This window comes from Lactuca virosa, chromosome 7 (assembly GCF_052849685.1).
Source record: "Lactuca virosa cultivar CGN04683 chromosome 7, Lactuca_virosa_CGN04683_v6, whole genome shotgun sequence".
Lineage (NCBI taxonomy): Eukaryota > Viridiplantae > Streptophyta > Magnoliopsida > Asterales > Asteraceae > Lactuca > Lactuca virosa.
The window spans coordinates 128,043,149-128,053,318 of NC_136432.1; positions in this window are offsets into that span (position 1 = coordinate 128,043,149).

Consider the following 10,170-nt stretch of genomic DNA (forward strand, 5'->3'; position numbering starts at 1 on the left):
GTAAATGAAAGGTCCTGGGTATTAGGGTTTACATGGATGTAACCCTAATCCTCCATAATATATAAAGGGGTCCTTGGCTCACAAAATTGGCAGAAGTGTGTGAAAATAAGAGTGGGCCGATTTTAGTGTGCATACATATTCTCTCAAGTTCTTCCAAGGTGTTTTGGTGATTTGTGATTCCATTTGAGGCTTCCACACTATTGGGGCTAAGCTCCTAAAGCTTGAAGACATCAAGCTACATCAAAAGGTATGTCATCTAACTAGAACTTTGTAGTATAGGTGCTTCATAATATGCTAGTTTGGATGAAACCTTGGAATAGTTAATATTTCCATGTATAATAGAGAAAACATAGATCCAAGGTTTATAGGGTTGCATGTACACCATAGGAGTGTTAGAATGCTGAAAACCCAACAGTGGTATCAGAGCCATGGGTTGTTTTCTGTTATATTGATGCAAATGTTTTATTTTCAAGTTAGAAAAAAAAGGAAAAAAACATGACGTTTGTCAAATTTTAAGATAATTACTTGTTTTGTGAAAAACGAATTATTTGTAAAATTTAAATCATTTGTTATATGAGTTGAATTAGGTCAAATTTAGTAAAAGATAAAATGATATGATTATTTTATTAGTTTTAAAAGTTTGATCTAAATGTTTTAAGGAGTTACATATTTTGTCATAAAATTTTGGAGCTCAAAAGTTTTTTTTAAAGTTATGATCTTAAGGGTTTTTGAAACTTCCATAAGTTATGCATATGAAAGTTTTTTTTTAAAAAAAAAATTTGATTCAAAGTTTTTATGGAGTTACAAAATTTGGTGTTAATGTTTTAAAGAATTCCATAACTTGTTCTTAAGTTATGGAACATGGAAAGTTTCATCATAAAACACCATTAATTCCATAAGTTATGGAATCCAAAGGTTTTTAAGAATTCCAAAACTTGCCCTCAAGTTTTGGAATTTGAGAAAACTTTTTTATGAAAAAAAGAATTGAATTCTAAAACTCTTGGGTTCATAACTTAAACAATTAATTAAATGGTTTTAATTTTGAGTTTAATAATTGGAATTATGATGTTTTGTTGAATAGTTCAAATTAACTCTTATTGACTTTATTAATAGTTAATTAAAGCGTTTAATTAAAAGAGTATTATTAATCCATAAATATATGGTTTGAGTTTAATTAAATTAAAAGTCTAGTTTAATTAATAGATTAAACCACCAAGTATTTTAAATGTCTAAAATACACCCTTATACTATTATAATATTAAAAGTTTAATATATTATATGTATAAGAGCAAGTCGTCTTACCATTAGTAGGCCTCATTCACGAAGCCGGTCTATAAGGGGGGTATAAGGTTACTGCCTATAAAATGGCAGTTTAATGGGTGTCCACTCTCACTCACCGCTTCCTTGACCAGTGGAGGGTCGTTAGCCGAACAGGTAGGACAAGGACTATAATTCTCCCTTCATTATAAGTATAATGATAAATACTAAGTAACTAAACACTTATAAATTCCCAATCTTAGTTACTTAGGAAAATGTGAATAAGGTGCTAATCCATGAAATTACATTTTGCACTTTGTTTAAGCTGTTAGTGGAGCGTGTGTAGTTAACCGGCACACTAACCTGGACTTAACAAGGTAGGCAAAGGGTAACTTAATGTTTATCATAGTATCGTTGGAGCGTGTGTGGTTAACCGGCACATCGATTGAGGGGTAAATATTAAGGGTACCAAGTATATTTGCATGGTTACTTCACACCTTGTTTTGTGATCCTTGGCATCCCAGTCACAAAACCTGAAGGGCACACTCGAGATTGAAACATGCCATTAAAAAGTTCAATGAATCTTAAAAGAATCTACGAGTTTCAAAACCAATTAAAACCTAATAATACATTTCGTTTATCTTGGTGGAAATTGGTGAATCGTCATTCACCTACCTTCAAATATTTTATAGCTTGGATTACGGCATCCCTCTTCCAAGTTATAAAATAGTTTGTTGGGTCCTAGCCTTAATATATCATATTGGGTGTTATATTAAGGACTTAAATCAACTTTACGTGAATTTCTCCCATTGTTGATGTCTGGTTTAGACAACAATGATCTTCCCAAACCAAGCTTTCCTAATGAATATGACTTCCCGAGTTTGGCTCATGGAAGTCATACTTCTCTTCCTCCACCTCCTCCAATTATTCTCCCTAACCCACAAGTTCAAGGTCACTCAAGCCCTAATGGAAAGCAAGGTCTATGTGTGATCACATCTTAGAGATGAAGTCACATATTGACAAGCCGGGAGAGTTGGGTGTCAAAGTCTTGAGAAAGTTAGATGTTTAATTACTTTCTAAGTCACATAGTGAGTTCCTTTGGGACTACTATGAAACAGACTACGACATGAACCTTAATAATCATATTTATTTGCTTGGTGCTGCTGAATCAGCAATGATTTGGAACGATAGTAAAGCAAATTTGATTAGAAGATCAACTTCCCAAAAACTTTATGGACAGTGACAATGGTGACACTGGAAATCCAGAAAAAGCATTCTCTTCCCAATGGAAAGGGATTGGACATAGTCAACCCGGTTGACCAAATGGTAAAGAGAAAGGCTAAGTCTGAGATAGTCCCATTACCAAAGGGTCCATATGTTTATTTTGCCAAAGGAAGGGGCGTTGATTGCAAAGCTGCCAAATTTACCTAAGGATGTTAAAGTCAATAAGTTTGACTCCACATCAGGTAGAGCCCATTATCTAACTCTGTTAAGTTCTATTCTGAGATCCTCATTACATGATGTGACTAGGTCACATGTTGATGTTTTAAGAATCAAAGAATAGAGAGAAATCTTAAAGGAAGTATATGATGATTCTGATCGCGAAGGTGGATTTCGATCGCATCAGAATTTTGAGCAGTTGCTTAAGAAGTTATGATATATTGCTAAGGAATAGATAAGAACAATTTTCCATGTGGATTGTAAGGATAAGTTTTTCCGCAAAGTTTTAAAATAAAAGAAAATTGTTTAATTTTATTTATTTGAAGTATCCTTGCAATGGCATTTGTGGAAAATTGTTGCTTATATGATTCCACTGACAGCAATATTGGAAAATGGAATTGATTCTTTCATTTGTGGTAGTGTCTAAATTTACCAAATCAGGAAAGTTCCTCATCGCCCAAGTTTCAATTGGACCGAAACTTGGAATCATGCAAGTGGAATAGTATGATGAATGAGAACTTTCAAGCATTGGAAAATCAAGACTAATTACTTATTCACATGGATGTGTGAGTCAAGTGAAGGACTAAAGGGATCGAGTACACATTCTTGTGCACTGGTCATGTCCACCACAAAGCTCGTTAAGACTATTTGATTTACTAAATTTTAGTAAATATGGTTGTACTTACAAGTTTAAGTATAATTCTGAAACGTTGGAAAAGTGTCAATGTATGGCAGAACGAATGGGAAGAATCAAATTAGGCAGAAAGATAAAAGTTTCTCAAATCTGAAAAGATGGGAGAGTACTTTAGTATCATGTTTGTGATCATCTTAATGACTTAGAAATCATATCACAATTAGTCCTCTAAAGGTCATCTTAGTGCATTCTTATGACTAAGAAGAGGAGTCATGAATTGCTGAAATGGTTAGATCAGGAAGATGAGTCATACTTCGTTCCAAAACAATTCTTAGAGTCATACTCCAAGATTGTAACTTGAGTGACATATCTTAAAGAAAGGTTTAAAACACTTGTCAAATGTAAGAGTAAAAGTGTCCTACTCTTGTACATTTGAAATTGGTAAGTTGTGATGTTTTGGATAAAACAAAGACCAACTAAGGCCAATTGTGTGAAGTGTTTGTCTTGATAAAGAATCCGCACTATCTCTTGAATATTTGGCAAGATAGTCTTATATGTCAAGAGGATAGTGGGAGTCTTAAAGATCCTAAAAAGAATTTCAAGAACTAATCAAGAATAAAACCTGAGGTTCTTCACTAGCACACGACTTGAGGTTTATAACCTATCGTGTTGACATATTCTGTGCCCATTCCAGTTAAAGTTGGCTTTGCATAGGAGTTCTGAAAGTTCTCAATTGGTTGCATAACAACTTGGAAGCAATGGCAGGCCCTGTACTGCCAGGTGGCAAAAAGTTAAGATTGCATAAGTTCAGTCCATATGAGTTTGGATTTGTCATTATCCTTGTCTTGTGACTATGGTTTTGACGATTTACATGAATCATATGGATAGGGAACACATACACCATAAAATCTTAGGGTCATAAGGTTTCTCTCCGATTCATGAAAATGATGGTGAGGAAACACTTCCACCAAGTAGATTTGAAGCAGATGGCAAAAGGTCTAAACAATTGAGACTATGATTACGGCATCCCTTTTCATAGTTCTGAAATTGTTTAGACACACATGCATGCTATCTAAGGAAAGGTGTATGATTTTGATAAAGTTTTATCAAAGCATCTCATATCAGAAATCTGAACTTTGGTAAGAAAGTCAATAAAGTATTGATTTCTAGAAGTCCAGCTGATTTCTGAGTACATGTCAAAGCTAGTGGGAGCATAAGTGTTATGCTAATAATCATCATGTAAGTGGGAGCATGATAATTATTGTTAGTGTTGCAAGTTAGCAATGTTAATTATAGAAAACAAAAGTTTCAATTTGTGAGGCTGCAGGGATTGAAAAAGTTGTTTTGCTATAATTAAGGGAGAGGATATACTTCATTTTAGTTCTAAAGGCTTAGATTGAGACCTTAATCATCTTTAGTCAAGAATATATATATATATATATATATATATATATATATATATATATATATGAATTTCATGTTGGATTGGTTCAACTTAAGGAAATTCTATATATTGTGTTCTCAAAATTCGATTATGATTACGGCATCCCTCTTCATAGTCAAATTTTGAAAACATGGCAAATAAAAATATTGTTGCAAAAGACTGGTCTAGAATCATGTCTTTATGTGAGACATCATGAATCGTGTACCATTTGCTTTGGGTACATGATCAATTGCATGTGCTATAATATTTGTCATTTCTAAATTTTTCCAAATGCCCAGAGGCATTAAGAAGGGAAAAGGTCTAGAATTGGATATGACTAAAATGATTAAGCAATTGTCGAGGACAATCTGAGGTTTACCAAAGATTGGTTGCTCAGGGACAGTTGGAAGTATATTGCTAATATTGGAAGGACCATATTGACATATTCTGAAAAGAGGCATCTTTTATTCAGAAATGATAGTCAAAATGAGAATATGGAGTTGTCTCCATAGGTGGAAGTTATCTGTGTAAGATTAGAAAACTTAATGCAAGAAGCATGTCCAAAGCAATGTACTTTGAATATGAGACTTAGTTTCCATGGAGTTGATCTCCATTGGAATACCTTATAATGACTGTTGACAAGTCTTTATGACTTTGTACATATTCATTACAGGAGGGTCAGTGCATATAAGTTTAAAATCTAAACAGATTTCGATAAATGATAGGAATTTGAAATTCTCACATTTTTCGATAAGGATTTGAGAGTGTGAAATTAGAATCATTGAAATTATGTTCAATTGGTTTATTTCACAAAGTAAGGATCATAGACAAACATAGAGTGCATACTTGGTGTATGGCAAAGCTATTGTTTAAGAAAAACATAGTGTACATGCTTGGAGCATGGGACAACTAGTGTTTTTAATTCAAGTATAAAGTTGATAAAACCGAAACAATGAATAATGAGTAATCAGTATGGTGATAAATAAAAGTGTTTATTTATATTCATAGGGTTTGATACCATATTTGATTCATTTATTCTTGTGTTTCACTTTGCATGTTTTGACTTCCAGAATAACTAAGTCGCTCTTCCTGAATGATTAAGTTATTCAAACCATCCACAGTCGGTCATATGTTGGAAGTAGATATGAATCAAGACTGTCATGGGTTGGTTTGTAGAGGTCCAAGTTGGTGGACAAAGTGGTGCTACAACACTCATGAGTGCTCATATGTTCTGAGTATTGGATTCAACCCGCGCTGATTTGAATCACTTCATGGATTTTATCATGAGTGATCATGAGACGATAATATCTTATATTCTTCAAACCTAGAGATATGAGTTGTTACTATGAGTTGGTTATACATTGATTGCACGAAAACGCATTTGGTAACTCGATGTTATAAAACGTGCCTTTGTGTATGATTCAACAAGTAGTAGAACAAGCCATATGAGTCGAAGTTTATCCATTCCTTTTACCTTCGGGATAAAAGCGATATCTGTGGGCCCCTCGATGATTTAGCGATGACACATGTGAGTGCTTGGCCAAGCCAGGACTGATTTGATTTGTTCAATCAGTCAGTCATCATAAATCGAAAATCGGGAAACAACAAATGGACAGAGAGAATGATTATAATCCATGTCTCAGTCCATATGATATCTAGAATGGAGGAATATATGATCCCTTATCTAATGGACAAGTCATTGACAAGGTCAGAGTTCGTCAGCGGCTTTAAGAGCTACGATTTCCAGTTAGCTTTTGAAGTCATACTCAATAATAGTTTTAGACTTATCCAAGTGGGAGACTGTTGGATTAATGTCTAAGTCCATAACTATATTTGGTATGTACTTGACCCGACCCGGCATGGTCCATTTGGGTTGCACTTCACCGGCACAATTTATATGGATAGTCTTTTGAGAATAGTATATTTATGATTTATATTAATATATTATAAGTTATAATATATTAATATGGAATCATATTATTTAATTAGTATTGATCAAGAATTAATTTTTTAAGTGATCAAAAAGAACTAATTAAATATGGACTCTTATATATATGGAATGGGCCAAGTTCATTTAGGTTGGGCTAAACTTTCATGGATGGTCCATGGAGCTTTTAACCCATGGATCCTATGTAAATGAAAGGTCATGGGTATTAGGGTTTACATGGATGTAACCCTAATCCTCCATAATATATAAAGGGGTCCTTGGCTCACAAAATTGGCAGAAATGTGTGAAAATAAGAGTGGGCCGATTTTAGTGTGCATACATATTCTCTCAAGTTCTTCCAAGGTGTTTTGGTGATTTTTGATTCCATTTGAGGCTTCGACACTATTGGGGCTAAGCTCCTAAAGCTTGAAGACATCAAGCTACATCAAAAGGTATGTCATCTAACTAGAACTTTGTAGTATAGGTGCTTCATAATATGCTAGTTAGGATGAAACCTTGGAATAGTTAATATTTGCATGTATAATAGAGAAAACATAGATCCAAGGTTTATAGGGTTGCATGTACACCATAGGATTGTTAGAATGCTGAAAACCCAACAGTTATATGTATGTGTGTGATTGGTACTTTGGGGGATACTCACTAAGCTTTAGCTTACAGTTTTTGTTTATGGTTTTAGGTACTTCGGAGGATCATGGGAAAGCGAAGGCATGACAGGGCACAACATCCTGATTTATATCACTGGGTCTTGGGGAAACTCTAATTTTGAAATAATGCTTTTAAGACAATGACACTTTTTGTAAAAAAAACGTTGATTAATGGTTGGTATTTAAAATTTTAAATTTATTGTGATTTTTGGAGTGTCACAAGTTGGTATCAGAGCCTTGGTTTGACAGAATTGGATGAACATTCGTGTGAATCCAGACTCAAGCTAGGGAACTGCAAATGTTTTTTTTAAGCTGATTTCAAAATTGTTTTCAAAAGTAAACAAGGAAATATGCGATGTGTATGATCAGTTGGAGCAAGAAAGTAAACCCCAAGTTACCCACAGTGTTATTTAATATTATGTTTATGTTAGAACAACATGCTAGTGATAGGCTAGGCATCTTCAGGAATTGCATGATAAAATTGCCTAATATATGATGGCTGATAGCCTAGGGTTATTTCTTGTATGAAATTGGCATCATTAATGTAGTTGCTTAGTGTATGCATCATAGTTGTACATAACGAAGATCTTACAGCCTAAAAATGTTTGGTTTGGTTTTATTTGTTGTTCCTTGTTTGGTTGTGGGCTTACGGTAGAATAGAGTATTCGACTATCTATGGGATCCAGCATTACGTATGACTAGAATACACGAGTGCTATAGGGTTGGTGGAGGTTTCATGGATGGTTTTGTGTGCGAAAAACCGGCAATTTGAGGAACATTTAGCTATTCTCTAAGCAGTGAAAATAGGATGTATCTGTATTCTAGTGTATGCTATTAGGGTTGTTGTGATGATCCTTTGAGACAAATTGGAAGCACAAGACCTGTACGCGTAGGAGGGAATTTACAACCCCTAGGGTTTGGTTATTTAGAATAGCTCGTATGGTATAAAATGTGCTTTATCTGATATTTTCTGTTTTATTTTCAATATCGTGTTCACGAGGTGATCAAGATCAGGAGATGGAGCGAGTGGCCAAGATAGGCCATGGTTGACTGAGGAGGAGATTAGGACATTTATTTCTTCTGAGGTTGTGTTTTTCATTCAGGGGCAGATACCGGAGTTGTTCGGGTCTATCAAGACAGCCACGATTGAGTACTTTGATGACCATTACGCTACACTTTTGGATGTTGCTGTTGTTGTAGCTACCACGACGTTGTAGCCACTAGGGTTCGTGGAGAGCAAGCCTTCCAGTATCTAGACTTCGACAATACGAAGCCCATGATGTTCGTTGGGGTTCAGGATCTGATCGTTGCCATGAGGTGGTTATCTGATGTTGAGGGATGCTTATTTACTTGCTCCTGACCAGCTGACCAGAAGGTCAAGTGCGCCCTGAAACTTCTCTGGTTGGGGGAGAAGGATTGGTGGAGATGGGTTAGTAGCTCTTATACTCCAGAGTAGAGGGTTTCAATATCATGGGAGCAATTGTCTGAGATGTTCCGCACGAGATATGTTCCATTGGTTGAGAGAGAGAGAGAGAGAGAGAGAGAAAGAGAGGTTGGCACAAGAGTATCTGGACTTGAGGCAGGAGACCGAGTCGATGACGGAGATCACCAAGATGTTTACTGAGAGAGCACTATTTTGTCCTGATTTTGTTGCTTTTGAGCAAGCAGAACGCATCAAGAAGGAGAACTGGAAATAGGAGAGGATCACGGGCGAGATCGACAGATTTGTCACCGATAGTCAGGGATTGTTGACCCAGTGTGGTCGGGTATGGTTTCCAGTTTCTGGTGGGATCTGACAGATAGTTTTGGAGGAGGCACATAGTGTCGATTTTTGATACACCCATGAGCAAGTAAGATGTATTTGGATTTGATACTAAGGAACTGGTGGACTTGTATGAAGAGGGAGATAACTTAGTAGGTTGAGAGGTGCTTGACCTGTAGGATGGTCTAGGTCGAACATTAAAGGCCGCATGGCTAGCTGTAGCCTTTAAAAGTTCCCATGTGGAAGTGGGAACATATCATTATGGATTATATCATAAGACAATCAAGGACTACTAAGGGTTTTCATTTTTTTTGGGTTATCATGGATCGATTGACCAAGAGTGCCCACTTTTTGGCCATCTGGGAGAGCTCCTCGATCGAGAAGTTAGCCGATGTGTATGTTCGTGACATTGTTTCTCGTCATGGGGTTCCAGTATCCATTATATCAAATCGAGATGTTTGGTTCACTTCACAATTTTGGCAGAAGTTCCATGAAAAATTGGGTATGAGGCTGCATTTTAGCACTGCTTATCATCCGCACACTGACGACCAGAGTGAGTGGACCATCCAACCTTGAGGATATGTTACGAGCATGTGTCATAGATTTTGGCGGGAGTTGGGATTCCTACTTACCTCTTGTAGCGTATTCCTACAACAAAAATTATCACTCTAGCATTGGTGCACCGCCTTATGAGCTTCTGTATGGTCAGAGATGTCGTACCCCAGTTTGTTGGGAGGAGGTTGGTCACCGAGTCATGGGGAGGACTGAGGTAGTCCTCTAGACCACAGACCTCATCCTGCAAATTAGGTAGAGATTATAGACAACTCAGAATTGACAGAAGAGCTACGCCGATTGGCATCGATCATAGTTAGAGTTCCAGGTTGGCGATATGGTGCTACTGAAGGTCTCACCCTGGAAGGGTGTGATACGCTTCAAGAAGAGGGGAAAATTGGACTATTTTGGGTGATTTCCAGTGTTGACAAGGTAGCGTATAGGATGGATCTACCCGAGGAGCTGAGTTATATCCACAACACTTTCCATGTTTTGCAGTTGCGGAAGTGC